Source organism: Microcebus murinus, chromosome 9, assembly GCF_040939455.1.
Source record: "Microcebus murinus isolate Inina chromosome 9, M.murinus_Inina_mat1.0, whole genome shotgun sequence".
In the NCBI taxonomy this organism is placed as follows: domain Eukaryota; kingdom Metazoa; phylum Chordata; class Mammalia; order Primates; family Cheirogaleidae; genus Microcebus; species Microcebus murinus.
In genome coordinates, this window is record NC_134112.1 from 33334492 (window position 1) to 33359295 (window position 24804).

Genomic DNA, 24804 nt, shown 5'->3' on the forward strand with positions numbered 1-24804 from the left:
ATAGTAATAATCATAGTTATAATGTTTGCTATGTATTGACAGTTATTGGTTGGCTGGCTCCTCTTCATAGAAATTCCCTATCAGTGGGGAAAGGTTATTTTTGTGTGTGGTTGGTCAGAGACCAGAGAAGTCACTCTGTGTAGGCAGCTTTATACTCTGCATCCAAAGTAGACCCACTGGAAGTCACACGCAGTGGTGTGTTTGTGTAGGCAGAAGTTAATGACCATCCAGGATGGCCTAGCATTGGAGCTCTATCCCGGCGGATTCTGTATACCATTAATCATGAAAGTCATCAGGATCTAGATGTGCATTTAAAGATGCATGTCCTGAGAAAGAAACGAGGCTGGACTTTTATACAAATTATTACAAAGAAGCAACAAATAATTAGGAAAAGGGAAAATAATGGCTTTTAGCCATTTAGTGCTCCTGGTAGAGATACACCAGCACAGCCCACTTCAGGCTGGCGGATGTGAGAGTCTGCACAAGCGAGGCTTATCCCGTCATGAAAATATTTCTCAGCACCACTCCTGCTGGGATATTGCTCAGAAGTGCCCTAAGACTGCTTTTCTGGAGACATGGAACTCTTTATTCAAGGACCCTCGGAGAGAAGGCAGACAAGACTATAGATTTTGCGCTCTCATCCTCGTGAGGGCACACCTTATTTACAAAAGGAGATTTAGATTACACGATCCCATAAAACTTGGCATAGAGAAACTCAAAGCAAATATTTATTCTACAAGGATGGGTTAGTAGTGTTAAGGTAGTGAGATTTACCTTGTACAACTTTAAAGAAGTTTATTGAGTTCATGGAATAACATTATCTATGATTAACAAATGTTAAACTACGGTCAGATTTTTGGTAAATATTTAACAACACTTGTGAATCGGACAACAGAAATGGAATAAAATTAAAAAAAAAAGCTAGATTTTTTTTCATGTGGCTTAAAGTCAGTATTGAAGTTATTCAAAATAAGATGATGATTATGATTATTTTGCCCCATGGAATCGGCTCCTGTGTTACTGTATATCCTTCAGGTCTGGGTCAGAACGATTGGGAAAGTGACAGCCGCAGGGGAATTTGCTCCATTTTGTTGACTCACATGTGAGTATAATACCCGGTTCTTATTGAGGGTACCCTAAATAATTCTTTAATCCTGATTTGGATTAAGGAAGAAAAGGTTTTTTTGTTTCTCTCTCTCTCTGTGTGTGTGTGCACATGCACATGCATTTAAAAAATTTTGCCCCTTTATTGAGATCCTGAGTGTGTGTGTGTGCATTTTAAAAATTTTGCACCTTTGAGATCCTGAGCGTGTGTGTGCATTTTAAAAATTTTGCACCTTTATTGAGATCCTGATTGTGTGTGTGTGTGTGTGCATTTTAAAAATTTTGCACCTTTATTGAGATCCTGATGCCCAGACTCAGGTCCCTTAAAGTTTCATATTGAAACAACTTCCGGCACTAATTCTACCTGATTAGTTTCAGCTTTTTGATAGCCTGGAGGTGGTGATAGTTGATATCACAGGGGTCTGGAATATTGGCATATGACTTCAAAGAAGAGATCAAAGCTAATTTCCAGATGAGTTCCAAGTGTGTTCTGTAGCTGCTAGTAAAGAGTATTACACATTCATGATTCATTAACTGTGTCTACACCACATAGAATGAAGTGGAGATTTGGTACCTGTCTAGATATTTATTATCCACCTATGCTGATAGACCCCATTAATCAGACTCATTGGTTAATTGATAGATCTCTGCTTTTGTTCTATAGATAGTCCCAGTATATAGATGCTAAATGTGGTGTTCTCTCTTTGTGCAAAATTCTTAGGATGACTTTTGGCTAGTCTAAACATTGCCTAGGAGTTGTTTATCATGCTTGATTTAATAATCCTCCTGAAGCATGTATACTATTAATTTCTACTTGAGAATTTCCAACAAAGCAAACATTTACACAAGGAGGGTGATTCCCTTCTAGCTGCAGGGATGCATCAAGACAGTGGTACCAAAATAGATATGACTGTGTCCAAGTCTCCAAGATTTTAATCACATTTAATCACTGTACAAGTTGTGCCAGGAGGAAGGAAGATGTGTCTCTCTGTGGCTACATAATATATCTTGTTGACTCTCTAACAAAGCTATTTTTATGTCTATAATAGAGTGGCTACCCTGTGGGGTTTTTTCTCCCCAACTCCATTTACCAGTTTTTAGTATAAAGCAATATCTGATGCATTTAAAAACATTGAGAGTAGGGCAAGGCAAAGGCAGAGGAAAGATATTAGTATGAAGGAAAGTTTCTCACTGAATTAAAAAGAATTTATCCCATAGAGGAAGGCCTTCCCAATTGCTTCTTGCTCATGGGAAATATTTTCACCTACCTTGCCAAGGCCTTGATACTGATATCTGGGAGGTATTAAGCAATCCAGAAAATTTATTTAGCAACTTTGATTCATCTTATGAGAGAGCACGGAAATCAAAGTTATTGTCATCCTCCCCCAAAAGTTCAGGGTTTGTAATGCCAAATGGCTTGCTTCCCTCTTAGAGCAAACACATTAGTCAAATTTGATGTATTGATTCATAAACCACGTTAGGGCCAAACATGTTATGAGAAATTAAGACTCCCTCTTGACACACAACTTGGCTCTGAATCTGAACTGAATAAACATCTTTCGTTTATATGCTCCATTCGAAAAGTACATTGAAATATATTGGAATAAGTGAGCTCTTCAATTCTCAGAGATATCACTTTGAGACATCGTTGAATCAAAGAAACTCTGTACATGTTGGGCTTCTTCTCTGAAATCGATGCCCTTCCTTTGGGCTTCTGACTCCATGAGCCTTAGTTTGAGATTGGGGTAAGTTCTAACGGATGTAGATGTTAGAAGGAAGGAAGAGAAGGAAGCCAAGTCTGCCTTACAGAGGCAGCCCCTGGTCTAGTGTGAGAAGCATTCTTGGCTTGTTGAATTCAACCTGAACTCTAACACCTCAGAGACCACATGACCTGACCACTAGAACCAAAGCGTAAGAGCCACGATGAATTCACTATGCATGAGTTGCAATCGTAGTACTTTAGTAACTATTTTGGAGCTCAATGTTAAAAATAATTTAGTTATATTAAAATATGAGATCTGAAGAGCAAACTAACAGCTGACTCATTCTAATAAAGGAAGGCTTCAAAGAAGTTACCCAGTCAGACAATATACTGCTCAGTTTTCTACAAGAAAGAAAAATCCGATACTTCTCAATTTTTTTCTTTTATGAGGTTGTTTATTATACAGTTACTGTTTTAAGTATTTCACATGGGCCTAGTATATTTAAGTCTCCAAATTACCCCAAACAGATGAGATAGCTGTTGTTATTGTTTCCATTTTACAGATGAGGAAATTGAGACATCAACACATTAAATAGCTGGCCCCAAATTACATAGCTCAGAAATGAGAGATTCTATATTTGAACCCAGGCTCTATGAATCAATTAATAAATTTAAGTGTTTTCTTCTTCTCTGAGATCAAGAAAATCCTTTCAATTATAAGGATGTTATATTAATCTACTTAATTCTTTGGGGAGATTTTAGATTTTAGTTATCTTTATATATAGCTTTGATATCTTTATAGAAATTTTCTAAATAGAGATGTTTCCATCTCTTGTAAATGTCAAAGGCACTCTGCAGCTGTTGCCTGTGTCCTTAGAGGTGATTGCTTTCTGTTCACCACCCCATTGTCCTGACAAGGTCAGGCTGACCTTTGAGCGCTGAAGCCAGGGGAAGCCAGGCCTTAATTAGGAGCAGCTAGACTACTGGTAGCAAAGTTACCATGTGGCACCAGGCCATGCTTACTAGAGAAGGGAAGTAAGAAGTTATAGATCGTAGCAATAAGTTTAAAGCCCATATATTCTGGGAATAAACAATATATCTATTGAGTTATTTAATGTTTTGTCATTTTTGCACGAATGCCTATGTGCTATACATAACTTTGTACTATCTCAGTGCCTTTGGCCTCACATCCCATAATATACTCTCTGTCCTTCCTTTATCAGTTCTTCTAACAGCAGCATGTTCTGATTAAAAAATAGGAGGGATTTCAAATAAGAGTCCCAAATTCATATTTGAGTATTGGCCTTCACTTATGTGACCCTCAGCTACTTAGATTACCTGAACCTCAGATTCCTGATATATATCCTAGGAATTAAAAACATTGCCTATATTTAAAATTGTTCACATACTCAGTTAATTTTATTCATAGCTAATAATTTTTTTCTAGAGTTGTCATTTTGTACCCAAGAAATTATGAAAACAATAATCAGCAGTAAAGAGAAAATAAAGAAATATAGAGGTAAGTTTAGAAAATAATATTTTTGAGGAAAAAATGGGAGACCTGATGTGGCACAGGCAGTTTCAGAAGCAAGGTGGGATGGGTTGCCTGGGAGAGGATTTTAAAGGCATGCTGCTCCATGGCCAACTGTATCCCAGAACTGGTATCCAGTCTTCTCTCTCTGCTTGTGTGGTTTGATCGACAGTAAATGGGTCGTCTGGGTTCTGTCTGCCAGAAACATCTGTAGGACAGCAGGGCCCATCCTTTGTGTATGAGGAAGAGCAGGCCTGTTCGCCTGGTGAGAGGACATGTGCTTTGTGTGGAATCGTCCTGTGCCCAGTTGGGAGATTCCTCTTTAAGGCCTGTGGTACCTGAATCAAAGTTGGAAAATGTGCTGCAAGGTGTACTCAGTCACCAATTTCTTTTTCTGCCAGGGCTGTATGAGTGTTCATAAAACTGAGAGAAACAGAGGGCTAGATAAGCAAATTCTTGGATGAGGAAGAGAGAAATATTTTCTTTTGTTAAATGCTGCCTTTTCCAATTTTGTTTCTCTTTGTGTACCATAATGCTTCTTGACTTATTTGAAAGAAATGAACATAGTCTATTTAGTTGTCAGAGTTAGCACTCACCTGGCCCCAGGGGGCCAGCCAAGAGTAAAAAGTGGCGATGTGTCAAGTCACAGCAGTTGGCTGAGGCCGCGTGAGCATGAGAGTACCCGAGACCCACAGAGGCGGGTGAGGCACAGGCTGCAAGGTCAGAATCAGCCCCTGCTTCATAAACGGGGCCGAATTCAGATCTCAGCACAGAGTCTGTTTATGTTCTGCTTTAGTAGCCTTTTGGGGTGGGTAGTGAGGTGCAGCCTGCAGCCAGAAAGTTAGACATCTACAGGGGCAATTTACCCCTGATCAAGAAACACTGAAATTGTTTCACGTTGGGAGGCCGAAGGGGAATGGAGACAATGAGGTAAAAGACAGGCCGAATGAAGAGGAGGAATACATATAAAGTGTGTAATCCTCAAAGAGGAAATTGGAAGTTGATTGTGTCCAGATGGTTCATGGCATGTTGATTTATTCTGACAGTGATAGCGGCCAAGTGCAAGAGTGATGTGTTTTTGTGCACCAGCCAGACTGATCACTAGTTCATGATCAGAGGGGCTGGGCTTGAAAGCATGTACAGTTTATCTGGAAGAGCAAGATTGAAGGCAGAGCATACAGTAAAGATGCAGTGAGGTGGGTAGGCCAGTGAGCAGAGAATGAGCTGGTTCTCTTTTTATGGTTTCTATTTATAACGAAATAGGAAACAAGGTCATCACCTGCCAGTGAGAAGGGGGAAATGTTTTGGAAGTATGACTTAGGCAGTAAGTGGCAAAATGAACAAGAATCACTGGGGATGATCAAGGAACTGAAAGGCTGAGAAAACAGAAGGATTTTCCATGGGAAAATGAAGATCTCAAGAACTGTAAAAAGACCAGTGATAGAGAGACAGATTAAGTCATTAGCTAAACTCTTCAAGAAATGTCCAGTGAGCTGGATTGCTGTAGAGGATTGCAACAAGGAGGGGGATTGGATGCTATCATGTCAGGCATGACTTTCAAATTGCTGAAGGATTTTATTGACATGGGAAGAACAATGATCTGGAAGCAGTATTAAGAAACAAGGGAGGGAACTGCTACACCTGCTGGCCCTGTAGCATGGGAGTTTGAAAGAGAAAAGAGCAACAACACGAGAACCCTCTAGGGCAGGGGTCCTCAAACTTTTTAAGCAGGGACCAGTTCACTCAGACCATTGGAGAGTGTGCACTGTGGGCCTGGAATCAGTCGGCTGCTAAGCAGGACAGACAGCAGCAGCAAAAACACTGGGAGGGCCAGATAAATGTGCTAGGTGGCCCACATGTAGCCTGTGGGCCCATAGTTTGAGGACCCGTGCTCTAGAGGAAGCAGTGTCCTCAAGGGAATCCAGATTTCAGATACTTGAAGATCAAAGGGAACACAGGATGTCAAGGATGCCTGTGGATTTTGCTGAGGATAGATTGGGCGTACCAGAGGACAGAGAAAAGAAAGATTGGAGTTGGCTGGGAACGTGGGACAAATTAAGCCAGGTGGAAATGACCATGTGGGTGATGAGGGATGACCTGAGATCTTAGGAGAATAAAATACATTAGAAGCATTTCTTTTTTGAGTAGGAGAATGGGGGGGCTATAAAATTTAACTTAACATCATTGCATTATCAGATTGGATCAGTACTTGTCGCTTTGGATACAGCTTCTATCAGAGTTGTTCTATTAGTGTAGGTTTTATCTCTTGGGCCATATTTATTAATATTGATCTAGACTTGAAATCTTGGAGGCCTTTTAGTTCATTACTATTATGTTGTTTTCTCGTCAGTTTTATTGAGGTGTAATGTACATAAAATATTCACCATTTTCAGTATTTCACTTTGTGTTTCAGCAAATGCATGCAACACCAAATCAAGATCTAGAGCAGTTCCAAAATCCCCCCCGAATCATAAGTACTTGTAATGGATACATTATTCCTACCTTCAGCACTTGGTGACCACCAATCTATCATTTGTTCCTATAACTTTGTTTTCCCCAGAATGACAACTAAATGGAATCATATAATATAAGATCTTCTGAATCTGGAGTTTGTCATCTATCGCAATACAGTTGAAATTCCTTTTTGTTATATGTGTCAATAATTTGTTCCTTTATATTGTTGAATTATCTATTCTATGATATGAGTATGACAGTTTGTTTATGAACTCACCAGCTGAAGGACATTTGGGTTGTTACCAGTTTTTGGTATTTATGAGTAAAGCCACTACAAACAGTTTTTGTGGGAACATAAGTTTTCATTTTTCTTGGATAAAAGTCAAGAACCAAGACTGTTGTTGGATCGTATGGTAAATACATGTTTAACACCTCAGGAGCTGCCAAACCATTTTCCAAAGTGGATGTGTCATTTTGCATTCTCACCAGCAGTGCAGGAGAACTTTACTTGTTCCTCATCCTTGTCAATGTTGGTATTGTCAATGTTTTCTTTTTTCTTTAAATTTCAGTCAATCAAGCGAGTGGTTAGTGTTGTGCTTTTAATTTACATTTTTCTAATGATTAATATTGAGCATCTTTTCATGTGCTTATTTGCCATTTGTATATCATCTTTGGTGAAATGTCTATTCAAATTTTTTGCCTATTTTTAAAATTACCTTTTTCTTACCACATTTTGAGAATTCTTTGTTTTCCATATACAGGTTCTAGGTATCTGATGTGCCATAAAAACAGAAAAGAGAAAAGAAAGCCCCCAAAAACAGATCTTCAGATCTTATTTTACATACTGACACTTTATATTCTTGCATGGATTTGTTTCCAGGCTCTTTATTCCATTGGTCATAGGGCTGCATTCGTGTGTGCAGTCAGGTCCAGGGTCAATGAGCCTGTTACTGGGGGGCACAGGTGGGCATATACCCATCCCCCACCACGCTGGTGGATGGGACAGCATCTGGGACTGTGATCAAAAGGGGCTGAAGGCAGGTCCACAGTGGTGGGCCTGCTATCAGGGTGCAGTCCTGCCTTGTCAAAGTAGCTTTCCTTGGTTTCAGGCTGCACTGGGGTGTCACAATCTCCTATCTGGATCCTGAAGCTCCTAAAAAGGCATTTTTGTCCATGGTTAGCTGCCAACTCTGTATTTCCAAGACAATAATTTGAATAATAACGATTCTACCATCTTGTTGTGATGTCACTCTGTCATATCTTTCAAAGATACTACATTCAGATCTATATGATTTTAATTATTATAAGTTGGTTAAAGTATGCTTACTGACCCAGAATGTAGTCTATCCTGTTCTCTGTGCCCTTGAAAATAATGGATAGTCTGCTGCTGTTGGGTGGTTGGTTTGATAAATACTAATTAGTTCAAGTTGGTTGCTTAGTTTTGCTTAGGTTCTACAGTCTGACTGGCTTTCTTTCTATGTGTTTTATTAATTACAGAGAAGAATATTTAAGTTTCCAACTGTAATGTTGGATTTGTCCATTTTTGCTTTTAGATCTATTGGTTCTTTTGCATTTTGAATCTTTGTCATTAGGTGCCTATGCATTTGGGATAGTTATGTCATCTTTGTGTATAGACCCCTTTGACGTTATGTAATGCCACTCTTTTTCCAAAAATAGTTCTTGTTCTGAAATCTACTTTGTATGACATTAATGTAGTCACTGCAAATTGCTTTTGATTAGTGTTTTTGCCTGGTATATCTTTCCCCATATAGTTGCTGTTAAAGTATTTGAATTTTTAGATTTAGAATGTATTTATTGTCACCACAATGTATTTGCATCTTTATTTTTTGTTTGTTTTTAACTAGTTTGTATTGACCATTCACCTTTAATATAATTATCAATATGGTTGGATTAAAATATACCATCTTGTTTTCTATTCTTTCTGGTTTTTTCCTTTTATTGCATATTTGGATTGAGTATTTTTGATTTCCATTTTATTTGTTTACTGGTATATTTTTACTTTCTAAAAATGATTTTTTTCCCTAGCATTGGCTACATATCTCTATAATTAATTGCAGTCTACCTTCATATATATTATACCTTTTCATGAATAGTACAACAGCATAATTCCAATTCTACCCTCCCTGCCTTTGAGATAACATTGCTATAGATCTTTTATACACTCTATAAATACGCAGTAAATTTGTACTCTTATTGCATTAGACAGTCAATTTTCTTTTAGTGATTAAAAATAAAATATTTTGTATTCCTTTTCATTTAAATCAATTCCAAAGATCTGCAATTCTTTGTATAAATCCAAGTTTCTGACTTGTATCATACTCATGCCTGAAGAATTTCTTTTAACATCTTATAGTACATGTCTATTGCCAATGAATTTTCTCTTTATTGTCTGGAAAAGGTCTTTAATTTACTTTCTTTTTTTGAAAGATATTTTCATTGTGTATAGATTTCTCAGTCACAAGGGTTTTTTCTCCCTCTTCTATCATGTCATCTTACTCCAGCACTTTCTGATGAGAAACCTATTGTCAATTTTCCCTTTCTGTAAACTTACCTTCATATAATGTACCTTTTTTCCATGGTTAAGATTTTCATTTTCTTTTTGCTTTTTACCATCTTGTATATGACATATCTGTGTGTGTGTGTGTGTGTGTGTGTGTGTGTGTTTCTAAATTTATTTATCCTGCTTGTGAATCTCTGAACTTATGGGATTTGTGATTTGATGTTTTTTAATATTTTTGGAAAATTTTTGACCACTGTCTTCAAATATTCCATTTCTTTCTCATCTCCTTCTGGGATTGTAATTGGTGTATGATAGATCATTTGATATTGTATATAGCCCTTTTTTTTAGTCTGTTTAGGCAGCTATAACAGAATACTACAGACTGGGTAATTTGGAAAGAACAGAAATTTATTTCTCTCAGTTCTGCAGGCTGGAAGTCCAAGATAAAGGCAGCAGCATTTGGTGTCTGAGAGCTGCATCCTCCTGAAGGTGGGGAATGCTGTGTTTTCATGTGCAGAAGTTAGAAGGGCAAGAGAGAAACACACTCCCTCCATTAGGCCCTTTTACAAGGGTGCCTAATCCCTTCCATGAAGGAGAAGCCTGCATGGCCTGACCACCTCTTAAAGGCTCCATCTCTTAATACTCTCACATTGGCAACACCTGAATTTGGGAGAGGACGCATTCAAACCAAAGCACCTTTGGATGCTCTCTTCTGGTTTTATTCACTTTCTCTTTGTGTTTCAGTTTGGGTAATTTCTATTGACCTATTTTCAAGTTTACTGACACTTTTCCCCTTCACTGTAGCACTGTGTCTACTGAAGTGACAGTGGAGGGCATTCTTCATTTCCGTTTCTGTGTATTTGTAGCATTTCTATTTGACTACTAGAGTTTTCATCTTCCTGCTGAAATTTGACATATGTTTATGCATATTGACCGCCTTTTTTGGCTAGAGCCTTTAACATGTTTATTACAGTGATTTCAAATTCAGTCATGGGTCATCTCCAGTTTTGTTCATTGTTTTTTCTTTTGTAAGTGGGTTGCATTGCCCTTGGTTTGTGTTTCATAATTTTCCACTGAATGCTAGATATCCTGTACAACAGTAGAGAGTAAGAAACTAGTATTTATGCCTGGAAATGGGCACACCCACCTTCAGCTAAGCTTTTATCGTGAGGTGTTAGGTCATTCTACTCAGAAGTTGAGTTGGGCTTGGGTTTTGTTGTTGCTTTGGGTTCGTTTACTGTATCTCTGGCTTCAAATTCCTGTAGTATTACCTTGTGTTCAGGGTGAGGTCTGGTTTGCCAGTGAGTTTTTCTTAATATTACTGCTCCACCCTCATCATTGGGCCTTCTCTGTGCTCCTGTATTTCAGAGAGAGTTTGTCTCCATTCTTGATACTACCACAGTGGTAGACTGCTGTTGCTTATTTTAGTTTTTGCTAGCATAGGAGGGAAAGATTTTCCCTGTTTTAGATAATGCTTTAGGGAATTGTGGAGAATAATGACTGAGATGGTACAAATTCTCCTTGTGTCTGCAATTCCCAGGAGCTGTATTCTCATGCTGGCCTACTCTTGGACTTTAAGAATTTTAACTAAACGTGTCTTACCCATTTGTATGGCAGCCAGCCTTGGCTGCTTCTGCTCTTGTGAGAAAGCCCGTGCTCATATTCCCTTTCTTCTTGAAGACACCCGTCTTAGACTTTAGGGTAGTTAGATATCCTGTGACTTCAGTTCTCTAGGTTCCAGAGAAATTAATATTTGTAGTATATACAGATTTTTCTGGTTGATAGGGTAAGAGTGATATTCTTTCCACATTTGTACATCTCAGCAGAAGCCAGAAGTCAAAATAAGCTTTCTAAGTAAGATTTGTTTTTAGCATTTTTTACTCTTATTTATACCAGAATGGATGCTGTGAAACATTTTGATCTTAACTATTTTGATATTTATTCTGATGCAAACTAGAGTTTGATTTACAGAGCCCTGAGCCAAGCCTGTACAATTCCAAAAAGGAAGGAACTATACATTCTAAGAAGGTGATTCTACATGAAAGAACCACATCCTCAGGCAGTGACTTGGCCCTAGAGCCTCTGACCCCTATTTACTAGCAAATGATGAGTATAATGAGTCACATGCACATTTCTAAATATATCAACAGCCCTACAAAGTGTTTCAGGGACACACTCATCAATTATGGTCATGGGAAAGGGCATAATAGTACAGGCTTTCATCATCATTCCACTCTCTTTCCCTAGTTTGCCTAGGGTGTGTAGAAATACTGTGATTGTTCAGTTAGAAGCATTGTTCATTTTTGAGTACTGCTTACTGGAAATGAGTAAAATATCAGAGGGAGGCCATCCCATTTGAAGGCCTATTTCCTCATTCAAAAGCTTTTTGTTTAATAAAGTATCCCCAAAACGCTTCTGTGAGATTCACTAACCTTGTTCTTTCTAAACCATTGATTAGAATCCGTAATTTCAATTGAAGAAAAGATCCACTGTGGACTTGGATGCCAGCCATGTTCACTGAATTCCCCTCTTACCCTCCTGCTAATAACAAAAGCAGTGTAGTTCTCAGTGCTGTGGTTCTTCTCTCTAGCACGGTGGGTATTTCTGGAAGTGTAACTCTGGCAGCACTGAACAATCCATAAAGTCCTCTGACATTTTAATGTGGCTATAAAATGGGGTGGAATCTTACAGAAAACTACCCTAGAAATTAGACTTGGATAAGAGAAAATTGTTCTGAATCTCATTACTTTGAATAGTGTTCTTTTTCCTCCCTCTGAAGCAATGATCCTGGCAATATTCCACAGCCTATATAAATAAAATCGGATAACAGGAATCAGAAAATCAGAAAATATTTGAAAATTAAATATTGAAGATCTTCTAAAGTCAATAATCTTAACACCCAGCATTTTAAAATTTATTTTCCCCATGGTAAACAGCAATTTAGAGCAGTTCGTGTTTTCCTTTGCTAACTTTTAGTCTAAAAATCATGTGGATTTGTCAAACCTCAGGATTATTCATCAAAATAATTAATTTCAATAACCTGATATGTCCTGCCCATATAATATATCCTGCCCATTATATCAATGTTTAATTGAAAATTAAGGCTTATCTTCTCTACAAATTATTTAGGTACAGAAGAATTCCAAAAGAGAAGACACATCTCTTTTTTTTATCTGCTTATAATTTAAAATGCATACATTTCCCCCTCTAGTTAATTTGGAATTTTTTTTTAAATAGTACTTCATTACTTATTGTTTGTTCTCCGTGTATTTGGGCTAACAATGAATGGTGAAATTCTTAAACTAAGTTTATGATCACCCACGGCTCTGTGAAGGTCTGGAACCACATCATAAGTCTTTTGACACAAAAGTAGAACACATTTATTTTGGAAGAAAAGCAACATTAGTGAAGACCAAACCATTTGGACATACTTTTGTTTGTACTAGAACTAAACTAATCAAGCCAGAAAAGATTGCCTAGCAACGTCCAACTTTAAAAGATTCCATAACAAAAAATAAACCACATGAAGGATAAGATAGAAGACAGCCCAAATCTCACCCAGATAAGAGTCACAGTCTATAAATGGGGTTGCCTTTAATACTAGAGAGAGAAGGTAGAAAAGAAATTAATTAAATTTAGGGGGAGAACTAAGTTAACATAAGCTAACATATTGAATGCCCCTTAGACTTCAGATCCTACAAGAGGAGCATTATAATACATCTCATATAGTTGTCACAAAACTGATTGTCTCCATTTATGGAGGAACAGAGCAATGCAATTATAGACCATTCAACCCTTAAAGCCCAACATCTGTCTACTTAGATTCGTGCTAGACTCTCATAAAATTACAGGAACCTAGGCAAATTAGTTATCTTCAAAGTATAGCATTTATTTGAAAAAATATAGTTTTACAGGTTTGAAGTAGAAAGAGTTAGAAAGTTAACCAGAGTGTCTAATTTTCAGACTTTCTAATTGAATTCTTATTATTGAAACAGACATGTATGTGGTGTTTTACTCTCTAGGCAGACTCCCATGGAGGTGGGGCTGATAGGCACAGGGGGCATTGGCTACTGTCATAGTAGGGAGGGTAGTTCTAACAGAATCAAGAAGTGATGGTTCATTCTAGGTTTGGAGAATCCTCCAAAAATAAACTTTAAGTGTTCTAAATAACAGAATTAAAGTTATTTTACTTCTTCTGAAAAAGCCATAGAGCACTACCAAGTTGTAGCAGAGGAAAGAAGATAGCAGCTAAAATAAAGAATTTTTAAGACACAGCATTCTACCAAAGTTGGGTGTCAGGGGAAATGTTATCAATGGATTAGTATGAAGCCATGTTTTGGTAGTAGATGAAGATCCTGCAGTGGTCAGTACTGGATGGCATAGACAGACCTGGCTTTTGAGATACCTTGTTTATAGGGTATTGTTTTTTCCACCCAAGATTTGTGAAGACATTAGGGAAAGCATGCATTCAGTGAAAAATGGGAATTTTGTGAGAGGTTCACACTGGTAAGTAGTCTGCATACTGTGTTTTTCATTTTATTTCTTGATCTTTTGCTATTTTATTTCAAGAACAATTTGTCTTGCCGTTGGATATTTTCTATATTGCAAACATTCCTGAGCATGCTGGAACAGGAGAATATGCCAGAGAGGAACGTAATGACCTTTTTAGGGATTTCTGAACTTTTGATCATGATTGGTTTTTGATATGTGATCAACTCTCTTGTGATTTGCATATTTGTTTTTCTTGGTTGATTACCTTTTTAGAACGTGGGTATCTATATTTGCGTGTATGTATAATTTTTTGCTTTTTCTTGTATTCCATGGTCCAAGCAACTCAGCACCCTATAGATTTTTACCTCAGTGTTCTTGAGGGACTACAAGGCTCAGAACCAATTAAGGAGCAGAGAAACCCTGCAAAGTACAACCTGGTTCCCAGTAGGCCTGGTTCTTCCCTACTACGTCTAACTTCTATCCTAAAAGGTCACTGTTTTCTTTAGAATGAGCAGATCTAGGCTTTCCTTTACATTTTTTCCAGTCTACACTGAGCTGTCAAGAAGGTCACATTAAATTCATGAAGCATTCCATATTTTAAAAAATTCATATTATTCAGGCCAGAAAGAAAACACAGAATGAGATAGAAGTGGGATCTAGAAATGCTTAATGAGTTTAATTCTACTCTTCAAACTTGGCAGGGAAAAAATTTTGGCTCTCTTGGCAGATGGGGAGAGCATTCATCTCCATATTGAATTCTTTAAGAAAGAACAGGCTAATGAGTTGGCTCCCCTGTGAATCACTTGGCCTTACTTCTAACAGTATTGTGAAAAAGAAATCTATTTTTACTGAATTTCCTCAGCTTCAGTCTTTCTTTATCCCTCCTTGCTCTTTCTTCCCCTGAATAAACACAATGAAAAACATATTCTTCCTAGATAGAACCCTCCACCCTGGGTCAGTGGGCTCTGGGACACAATTAGTTTTTCTTGTATCACCTAGAGTAACCCATAAGCACCCGTAGCAAGCTTTCTAATGTTTTGTTAGGAACTTGCCTTAAGGAGTTTGTAATTCTCAAATCTACCCTAAGAATATTATTTGGGAATCCTCAAGGTTATCCAGTCCAAGAGGAAATATGGTAGTTATGGTAGTTTTCTGGCATTTCTTACACAAATAACATGAATCTAAAATATGCATTATCCTCATGGGTAAAATGTACTTTTATATGGATCATAAAAAGTATTCTGTCATTAGAAATACGGAAGCAATTTGTCTTAGAAAGAAGAACATTTGAAGTGGGGCACAGTGCCTATAATACTAGTATTTTGGGAGGCTGAAGTGGGAGGATTGCTTGAGGCCAGTAGTTTGAGACCAGCCTGAGCAAGAGAGAAGATTTAGTTGGGCATAGTGGTGCACACCTGTAGTTCCAGCAAGTCAGGAGGCCGAGGAAGGAGGATCACTCAAGCCCAGGAGTTTGAGGTTACAGTGAGCTGTGATGATGCCACTGCACTCTGGCCCAGGCAACAGATTGGGACCTTGTCTTAAAAAAAAACACAAACCCCCCAAAAAACCACTGGAAAATGTCCAAGAATTCTGAGTTGTGAAGATTACTCATAGGAAAGCATCATTATAGCTTGTTACAGCTGACTTCAGTGGAAACTTGGATATTTTGGAGTAAATGTTTTATATGTGGAAAATATTTTGGAAGATTTACATTTAGATAGAATCTCTGGGTACAATGGTTGATTTCCAGTGAACTAGTTTGAGGAAGACTTATTTATAGCTGGACCAGCTAGCTATACATGTCGGGCCAGGCAGGGTAGAATTGGAAATGAGGCAAAGTTTGATCTTGTCCCTGGCCACTTCCTTATGTCCCCTTTCACTTCCCTTTCTTACCAGCACAGCCTCCTCCCCTCAGTAATCCTAGAATTTCACATTGAAGTGCCACAGAAGAGGGAATTAATAGCATGATCCTGTAGGGTCTACAAGGATCTCCCCTAACTCAGGAATGGGACCTTCTTCTTTCAGGCCTACTTCTTCAAATGGCCTTTGAAGGCGGCCAACTAAAGATTTCTCCAGAAGTGTGTGTGTGTATACACACATGTACACAGAAGACAAAACCAAGGCATGGTACATGTGGGGAACTGGAATTGTCTGTGATGTTCAGACTCAAATGTTTCATAAGTGACTACTGGTTATTTTCTTTCACATTCTTCACACACAAACACCCCTGTCGAGTTGCATTTGTTACACTAGTACCACAGGAATGTTGGCTTTCTGTTTACTTATTCCAAATTGACTAGGGGCTGATTCCATCTGGAATCTTAAATTTTCAAACAATATTGAGCAGCGAGGCCAAGGGCTTGGCTTGGTGAGGAGGACAGGCATAACAGGGAAGACACATTCTCCATGTATGTGGACCTTCCCGAGAGCCCAGAGTATTGTGGGGATGGGAGCCCCCTGTTGGAAAATGTTTCAGTAATTACATTGCAATCGTTAGTCATTGATTATGCTTTGCTTTGGAAGCAGACACATTGTTATATCGATGTTGGAGTCCCTTTTAGTGATGCTTACAAAAGCTACTCATTTTGTTCCTTCCAATAAATATAAATTCAACCTGGAAAACTTTGATAATACCAAAAACATTAAAAAAAAAAAACACCTATAGTGTTACCACTTACAAATAACTATTTTTTTGGAGATAGGGTCTTTCTCTGTTACCTGTGTTAGAGTGCAGTGGTATCATCAAAGCTCACTTCAAACTCAAACTCCTGGGCTCAAGCAATTCTCCTGCTTCAGCCTCCTGAGTAGCTGGGATTGCAGATGCACGACACCACACTGGGCTAATTTTCTATTTTTTGTAGAGATGGGGTCTCGCTCTTGCTCAGGCCGGTCTCAAACTGCTGGCCTCAAGCGATCCTCCCGCCTCAGCCTCCCAGAGTGCTAGGAGTACAGGGAGCCACCATGCCTGGTCCAGAAATAATTTTTAATAATACTTTGGTGAATATCCTTCTAGTCCTCCTTAAAGGACCAGAAGGTAGTGACCGCACACATTTTCTCTGTGTTCTGCTGTGGGGAGATTGCTATCACTATTTTCAGAAAATGAAGGCACTCTAATTCTAAAGAGTTCAAGTTGCTAGAAATACTGCATTGCCTAATCTCGTACAATAAACAAGTTTCAGTTGGCCCTGCAGAGACTCCTGGGAGAGTAATGTTCCCTTGAAGCTGCTATCCTAGAGATGTTAGCAGTATCTGTGTGTCACCTGAAAATTAGTTGCTAGTTGCATCTCTGAGAAAAGTTATATTATATTGGGGTCTTGAAGCCCACCAAATTCTCTACTGCCTAAATGCAAAGCAGTTAGGACCATCCTGCTTGTCAGAGCATCTACACTGTGTAGTTGTTAGCTTCATGGGATGGTAGCACGTATCTTGTTCTTAGGAAGGAAACACTTTCACATTTTGCCATCAAATACCATGTTTGTCATAGGCTTCTATGTACACTTTCAGGTTCCTTTCTATTCCTAGTTTGCTAAGAATTTTTTTCTTATCATGAATAGATACTAAATTATTTGGCAGCTTAGATCTACTTCGAGTAATGTCTCACCTTGAAATCTGTTCTATATTATCTACTCAGTCTTTCTGTTCATATTTGCCTGATACATTTTCCTCTGTTCTCTTACTCTCAGGACTCACCTTATATATTTTGTTAAAGAATACAATTCAGTGACTTTAGTAAATTTTTAGAGTTGTTCATCCATCAGCACAATCTGGTTTCAAAACATTTTTATCATCCAAGGAGTTCCGTCATGCTCATTTGCAGTTAATCTCTGCTCCCACCCTCAGCCCCAGGCAACCAAATATCTGCCCTTTCTGATTTATAAATGTGCCTTTTTGGATATTTCAATTAAATTATATATAGTCTTTTGATTCTGGATTCTTTGATTCAACATATTTTTTGATGTTCATGTTCATGGTTGTTTTTTCTTTTCATTGCTGAATATTCTATCTTAGGCTATATTTAAGATCATTTTTTTGCTTCAGTATTCTGCAATAACACAATTTATCCTGCTCAAGATTCACTGGGATTCTTAAAACTAAAACTCTCCAACAATACTGCAAAATTCTCAGCCATCATTTTTTTTTGTTTTTGAATATTAACTTCCACCCTATTCTGATACATATCACAATGCACATATATTCAGAAGTCCAGTAATACAGAAAACAGATATACTATATATTAAGAATTCTCATTTTATCCCTCATGTGCTTTAACTTCTCTCTGTATTTTTTATCTCATGCTATATTCTGGACAATTTCTTCAGTCTTTTCTATTGGTTCACTTGTGTTCTCTTCTTTGATCTCAATGTATAAGTTAAAGAACAAATTAGAGTTTTTAATTTATATATATTTTCATTTCTAGAAATTTTATGTATTTGTTTTTTAGAACTGCCTGGATATTTTTTCTTATTCATATATTATTTCTATAAACATATTAAAAATACTTTATTTGGTGTCAGATAAATCCAGTATTGGGAATTTTTGCATTTCTTGTGTTTTCCTTTTTATTTTGTAAATTTATTTAATTTCAAGATATTATGGGCCTAGAAACACTTTGGTTGCATATATCGCCTTTGCACCGCCTAAGTCATAGATTCAAGTGTTCCCATACCCCAGACAGTGTGCACAGTATCCAGTAGGTGTGAATTTACCCATCCCCTCTACCTCCACCACCTGCCCGACATGCAATGAAAGTTATTTCTGTATGTGCACACAAGTGTTGATTAATTAGTACCAATTTAGTGGTGAGTACATGTGGTGCTTATTTTTCCATTCTTTTTATACTTCACTTAGAAGAATGGGCTCCAATCCAGCTCCATCCAGGGTAATATAAGAGGTATTAATTCACCATTGTTTTTTATGGCTGAGCAGAACTTCATGGTATACGTATACCATATTTTATTAATCCACTTGTGTGTTGATGGGCACTTGGATCGTTTCCACATTTTTGCAATTCTGAATTGTGCTGCTATAACATTCAAGTGCAAATGTCTTTATCATAAAATGTGTTTTGTTTTTTTTTTTCCTTTGGATAAATACCCAGTAGTGGGATTGCTGGACCAAATGGTAGTTCTACTTTTAGCTCTTTGAGGTATCTCTATATAAGAGTTCCTGTCTCTCCGCATCCATGCCCTTATTTGTTGTTTTGGGACTTTTTAACAAAAGCCATTCTCAATGGAGTTAAGTTGATATCTTACTGTGGTTTTGATTTGCATTTCCCTGATGATTAGAGATGTTGAGCAATTTTTCATATGTTTGTTGGCTGTTAGTCATCTTTTGAAAAGTTTCTGTTCATGTCCTTTGCCTACTTTTTAATGTGGTTGTTTGATTTCTTCATTTTGATTTTACTAAGTTCTATGTAGATTCTAGTTATCAGCCCTTTATCAGATGTGTAGCATGCAAATATTTTCTCCCATTCTGTAGGTTGTCTATTTGCTCTAATGATAACTTCCTAGGCCGTTCAAAAGCTTTTTAATTTGATAAGGTCCCATTTACTTATTTTTGTGGTTGCTGTGATTGCTATTGGGGTTGTCTTCATAAATTCTTTGCCTAGACTATTGTCCGTAAGAGTTTTTCCAACATTTTCTTCTAGAATTCTTATGGTTTCATGTCTGAGGGTTAAGTCTATTATCCATTGTGAGTTGATTTTTGTGAGATGTGAGAGAGATGGATCCTGTTTCAGTCTTCTACATGTGGCTATCCAATTTTCTCAGCACCATTTATTGAAAAGGGATTCTGTTAGCCAGTATATGTTTTTGTCTGCTTTGTTATTGAAAAGGGATTCTGTTAGCCAGTGTATGTTTTTGTCTGCTTTGTTAAAGATCAGATGACAATATGAGGATGGTTTTATATCTGGGTTCTCAGTCCTGTTCTATTGGTCTATGTCTCTATTCTTGTGCCAGTGTAATGCTGTTTTGGTTATAGTAGCATTGTGTAGCTTGAAATCTGGTAGATTGATGCCTCCCAATTTGTTCTTTTTGCTTAAGAGTACTTTGGCAATACAGGGTCTTCTCTGGTGCCATACAAAGCATAGAATTACTTTTTCTAGATCTATGAAAAATGATTTTGGTATTTTAAAAGGGATTGCATTGAATCTGTATATCACTTTAAACAGCATAGACATTTTAAAAATAATGATTCTGGTAGGGGTTTCCACCTGCTTACATCTTATGCAATTTCTTAGTGTTTCATAGTTCTTCCTATATAGGTCTCTCACCTCCTTAGTTAAATATATTACTAAATATTTAATTTTCTTTAAAGCTTATTGTGAAAGGTATTACATCTTTGATTTGATTCTCACCTTGACTGCTATTGGTGTATATGAAAGCTACTGCTTTGTGTGCATTGATTTTTGTATCCTGAGACTTTACTGAATTAATTTATCAATTCCAGGAGTCTCTTGGTTGAATCCTTGGGGTTTTCTACATATAATATCATATCACCAGCAAAGAGCAATAGTTTGATCTCTTCTGCCCTCATTTGGATACTCTTAAATACCTTCTTTTGTCTGCTTGCTCTGGCAAGGACTTACAGAACTATGCTGAATAGAAGTGGAGATAGTGGGCAACCTTGTTTTGTTCCAGTTCTAAGCAGTAGTGCTTTTAGTTTTTTCCCATTCAGTATGATGTTGGCTGTGGATTTGTCATATATGGATTTAATAATTTTGAGGTATGACTCATTTATGCCTATTTTGTTAAGAGTTCTTATAAAAGGGTACTGGATTTTGTCAAATGCCTTTTCTGTGTCTATTGAGAGGATCATATGGTCTTTGTTTTTTTATTAATATGGTGAATTACATTTATAGATTTATGTATGTTAAAACATCCTTGCACCTCTGGGATAAAGCCTGCTTGGTCATGCTGAATCATTTTTTTTGATGTGCAATTGAATTTGGTTTGCTAAGATTTTATTGAGAATTTTTGCATCTATATTCATAAGGGATAATGGTCTGTAGTTTTCCCTTTTTGTTATGTTCTTTCCTGGCTTTGGTATCAAAGTGATATTAGCTTTGTAGAATGAGTTGGGGAGGATTCTATCCTTCTCAGTGTTGTGGAATAATTTCTGCAGTATAGGTACCTGTTATTTTTTGTAGGTTTAGTAAAATTCGGGTGTGAACCCATCTGATTTGGGACTTTTTATTGGAAGATTTTTTATTGCTGCTTCAATTTCAGTGCTTGATATTGGTCTATTCAGGAATTCTGTTTCTTACTGACTGAGCCTATGGACGTTGTGTGTTTCTAAGAATTTGTCCATTTCCTCCATGTCTTCAAGTTTTGGGGCATAGAGATTTTTATAGTATTGAAAAATAATGTTTTGTATTTCTGTGATAGCAGTCGTGACTTCTCCTTTTTCATTTCTAATTGAACTTATTAAATTTCTTTCCTTTCTGCTACTGGTCAATCTAGCAAGAGGCCTGTCGATTTTTATCTTTTCAAAGAACAGACTTTCTGTTTTATTAATGTTCTGTATAGTTCTTTTATTCTCAATTTCATTAAGCTGTACTCTGCTCTTGGTTATTTCTTTTCTTCTGCTGAGTTTGGGATTGATTTGCTCTTCCTTTTCAAATTCCTTGAGGTGATCATCCATTAGTTTATTGATTTATGATCTTTCCGTCTTTTGGATGTGGGTATTTAAGGCTATGAGTTTTTCTCTCAGGACTGCTTTTGCTATAGCCCACAGATTTTGATAACTTGTGTCCTAATTGTCATTTAGTTCAACAAATCTTTTGATTTCCATCCGAATCTCCTCCTTGACCCAATAATCATTCAGCAATAGAGTATTTAATTTTCTTGACTTTGTGTACAGTTCGGTGTTTCTGTTGGACTTGATTTCTAATTTTATTTCACTGTGGTCTGAGAAGATACACGGTATAATTTCTATTTTTAAAATATTTTGGGATCTATTTTGTGGCCTAGGATGTGATCAATTTTAGAGAAATTTCCATGAGCTAATGAGAAGAACAGATATTCAATGTTGTTTGGGTGGAATGTTCTGCAGATGTCTATTTGCCCCATTTGTTCACAGTTCTGCTTAAGTCCATTGTTTGTTATTTTCTGCTTGGAAGATCTCTCCAGTTCTGTCAGTGGTGTGTTAAAGTCCCCAGCTATTACGGCATTGCTATTTATCATTTTGTTTAGATCAAGCAGGATTTGATTTCTGTATCTGGGTGCTCCTGTGTTGGGTGCATAAGTATTTAGGATTGTTAAGTCATCTTGTTGAAGTTTTTCCCTCCACTACTATATAATGACCATCTTTTTCTTTCTCTACTTTTGTTGCTTTAAAGTTTGTTGTCTGATATAAGAATGGCTATGAGTTTTCTTTTGATTTCCATTTGCCTAGAAAATTGTTTTCCATTCCTTTACCATGAGTCTGGATGAGTCTTTGTGGGTAAGATACATTTCCTGGAGATAACAGATACTTGACTTGTGTTTTTAATCCATTTTTCCACCCTATGTCTCTTCAGTGGGTGATTCAAGCCATTCACAGTTACTGAGAAAATTGATATTGAGGTGGATTTCTGTTTATCCTGTTGGGTGGACTCCTACTGTGTTTCCCTGAAAATAAGACCTACCCATAAATAAGCCCTAGCAGGATTTCTAAGCATTTACACAATATAAGCACTACCCCGAAAATAAGACTTAGTGATGGGCGTGGCTATGCAGCATATCTGCACAACCCATACATTTAGTTGTGGAGCATGAAAAGAAGACGTAAGAAGACATAAAGAAGACGAGCAGCCCTTCTCATTTGCCCCATCATGACAGCTACTATCCCAGAGTTGACCGGAAAGGTGTGGGCTGCCCCACCAACAAGATCGGCTCCCGCTGTCAGGTCCTGGCCATCCTGTGCATGCTGCAAACTGAGGCTTTGAGGAGAAAGTAACACATCCCCTGAAAATAAGCCTTAGGGTGTCATCTTGAGGAAAAATAAATATAAGACCCAGTCTTATTTTCAGGGAAACATGGTATTATTTTGTTTTACCTTTTGAACCATTGTGAAATCAAGGTTCTGGACTTTAGCTTTTAGATGATTTTACACTGGTGGGTGGCTATTCCTCTGGTTAGTGTATAATGCATATCTGAGTACTTCCTGCAGGCCAGGTCTGATCTTCACAAATTCCATCAGTAATTGCTTGTCAGGGAAGGTCTTTATTTCTCCCTCATATAAGAAGCTTAGTTTTGCAGTATAAAAAATTCTAGGCTGGCTATTATTCTGTTTTAGAAGACTAAGGATGGATCCCCAGTCCCTTCTGGCTTATAAAGTTTCAATTGAGAAATCTGCAGTTAGTCTGATAGGTTTTCCTTTGTAGGTTACCTGCTGTTTCACCTTACTGCTAGGAGGAGTGCCTCTTTTGTGTTTGCTTTGGCCAGCCTAATAACTATGTGATGTAGTGATTGTCTTTTCACGTTGAATCTCCCAGGAGTATCCTGTATGCTTCTTGTGCATGGATATTTAGATTTCTGGCTAGGCCAGGGAAATTTTCTTAATTATTCCTTTGGACAGATTTTCCAGCCCTTATGTATTTTCTTCTTCACCCTCAGGGATGTCTGACTCTTGTTTCTGTGTTCTCTTTGACTGACTTGTTTAGCTCATAAGTGTTATCGTCAAGCTCTGAGATTCTTTCTTTGTGATCCAGCCTATTCTTAAGGCTTTCCCCTGTGTTTTCTAATTCCTTAAATGCATCTTTCATTTCTAGAATTTTTGGTTTTTCCATAATATGATTTCTTGAGAGAATTTTTCATTTATTTCCTGCATTGTTTTTTGTGGCTTCTTTGTGTTTGGTTTCTATTTTCTCTTGAATTTCATTGAGCTTGCTTACAATCCATATTTGAAATTCTTCATCTGTTATTTTAACCATTTTAAGTTCATATCTGTTGCTGAGAAGCTAATGATTTCTTTTGGGGGTGACGTTTTGCTCTGATATTTCATATTTCCTGAGTTCTTTTGCTGATTCTTTCTCATCTAGCCTCTTGATTGAGAAGTAGGGGTGCTAGAGCTGGTTTATGGCCCTGTCTTCAAGTCCCCAAAGATCATTCCCTGATAGTGCCAGGGAGAGGAGCACTGATCCTAAATTGCTTTAGGTTTTAGCAAGTTTGATAAACCTCTTAGGTTACCTCAGAACTGTTATCTTCACCTCTTCCCAATAGAGTGTAGTGAGTTTGGTCCCCCAGTTTAAACTCCAAGCTGGTGGATTGTACTTTTGTAGTATGAATCCACTGCTGGTGGATTTTACTTGTAGTATGAATCTTCACCTCTTCCCAACAGAGTGTAGTGAATTTGGTCCCCCAGCTTAAACTCCAAGCTGGTGGATTGTACTTGTAGTATGAATCCACTGCTCCCTAATAGCTTGAGAGGGAAGGCACTATGTTTAGCTATGGAGTTGTTCCTACTGTCATTGATTAGTGTTTACATGGAAGACCAGTTACTGAGGTAATCTATTGTGCCTGTGGTAGGCTCTTGTCCCCCCAGTAGGGCATATGAATGCCCCAAGCTTTGGAAGGAGCCCTGTAGCTTCCAGGGGTTGCTTGGACCCTGCTTCCCACCCCTGAAGTGGGGGGAGGAGCAAGATTGATTGAGATGCAAGAGCCTGGGTGTGTGAGCTCTTATGAGGCTCAGAGGTTGCTTATCCAGCTGCTAGGGGGAGCCACTGATACAGAGTTCAGTGCTCTCTCTCCAAGCTTAGAGGGCTACTTCTGATGGGAGGGGCTTACTTGTGTGATTGTGGAGGCCTCCAGCTGTTTTTCCATCCTTCTCCACAAACCTGGGCACTTTCCCCTTCAATCAGTTTCCTGTCTTCCCAAAATGGGCTCTTGAGCTTCCCCAAAGTTCATGTGTCTGGCCCACTGGTGTGTGTCTCTGTGTGTTGCTGGCAGATGGGGGATCTCTAATTGTGCATCCCCTTTCCACCACTAGACCCCGAGGTGAGGCAGGTGGGCCTCTCTATCC

At 37.9% G+C, this 24804-nt stretch overlaps 1 long non-coding RNA gene across 1 annotated transcript in view; it reads left to right on the plus strand.

Annotated features, from left to right (window-relative positions):
* The first annotated feature begins 928 nt into the window (after positions 1 to 928).
* The window catches only part of LOC105880193 (uncharacterized), a 122384-nt gene continuing 98508 nt past the window's right edge, over positions 929 to 24804 (plus strand). Inside the window, exon 1 of the long non-coding RNA XR_012921001.1 lies at positions 929 to 1102. This is a non-coding gene — a long non-coding RNA (uncharacterized LOC105880193). The remainder of the gene's footprint in view (positions 1103 to 24804) is intronic.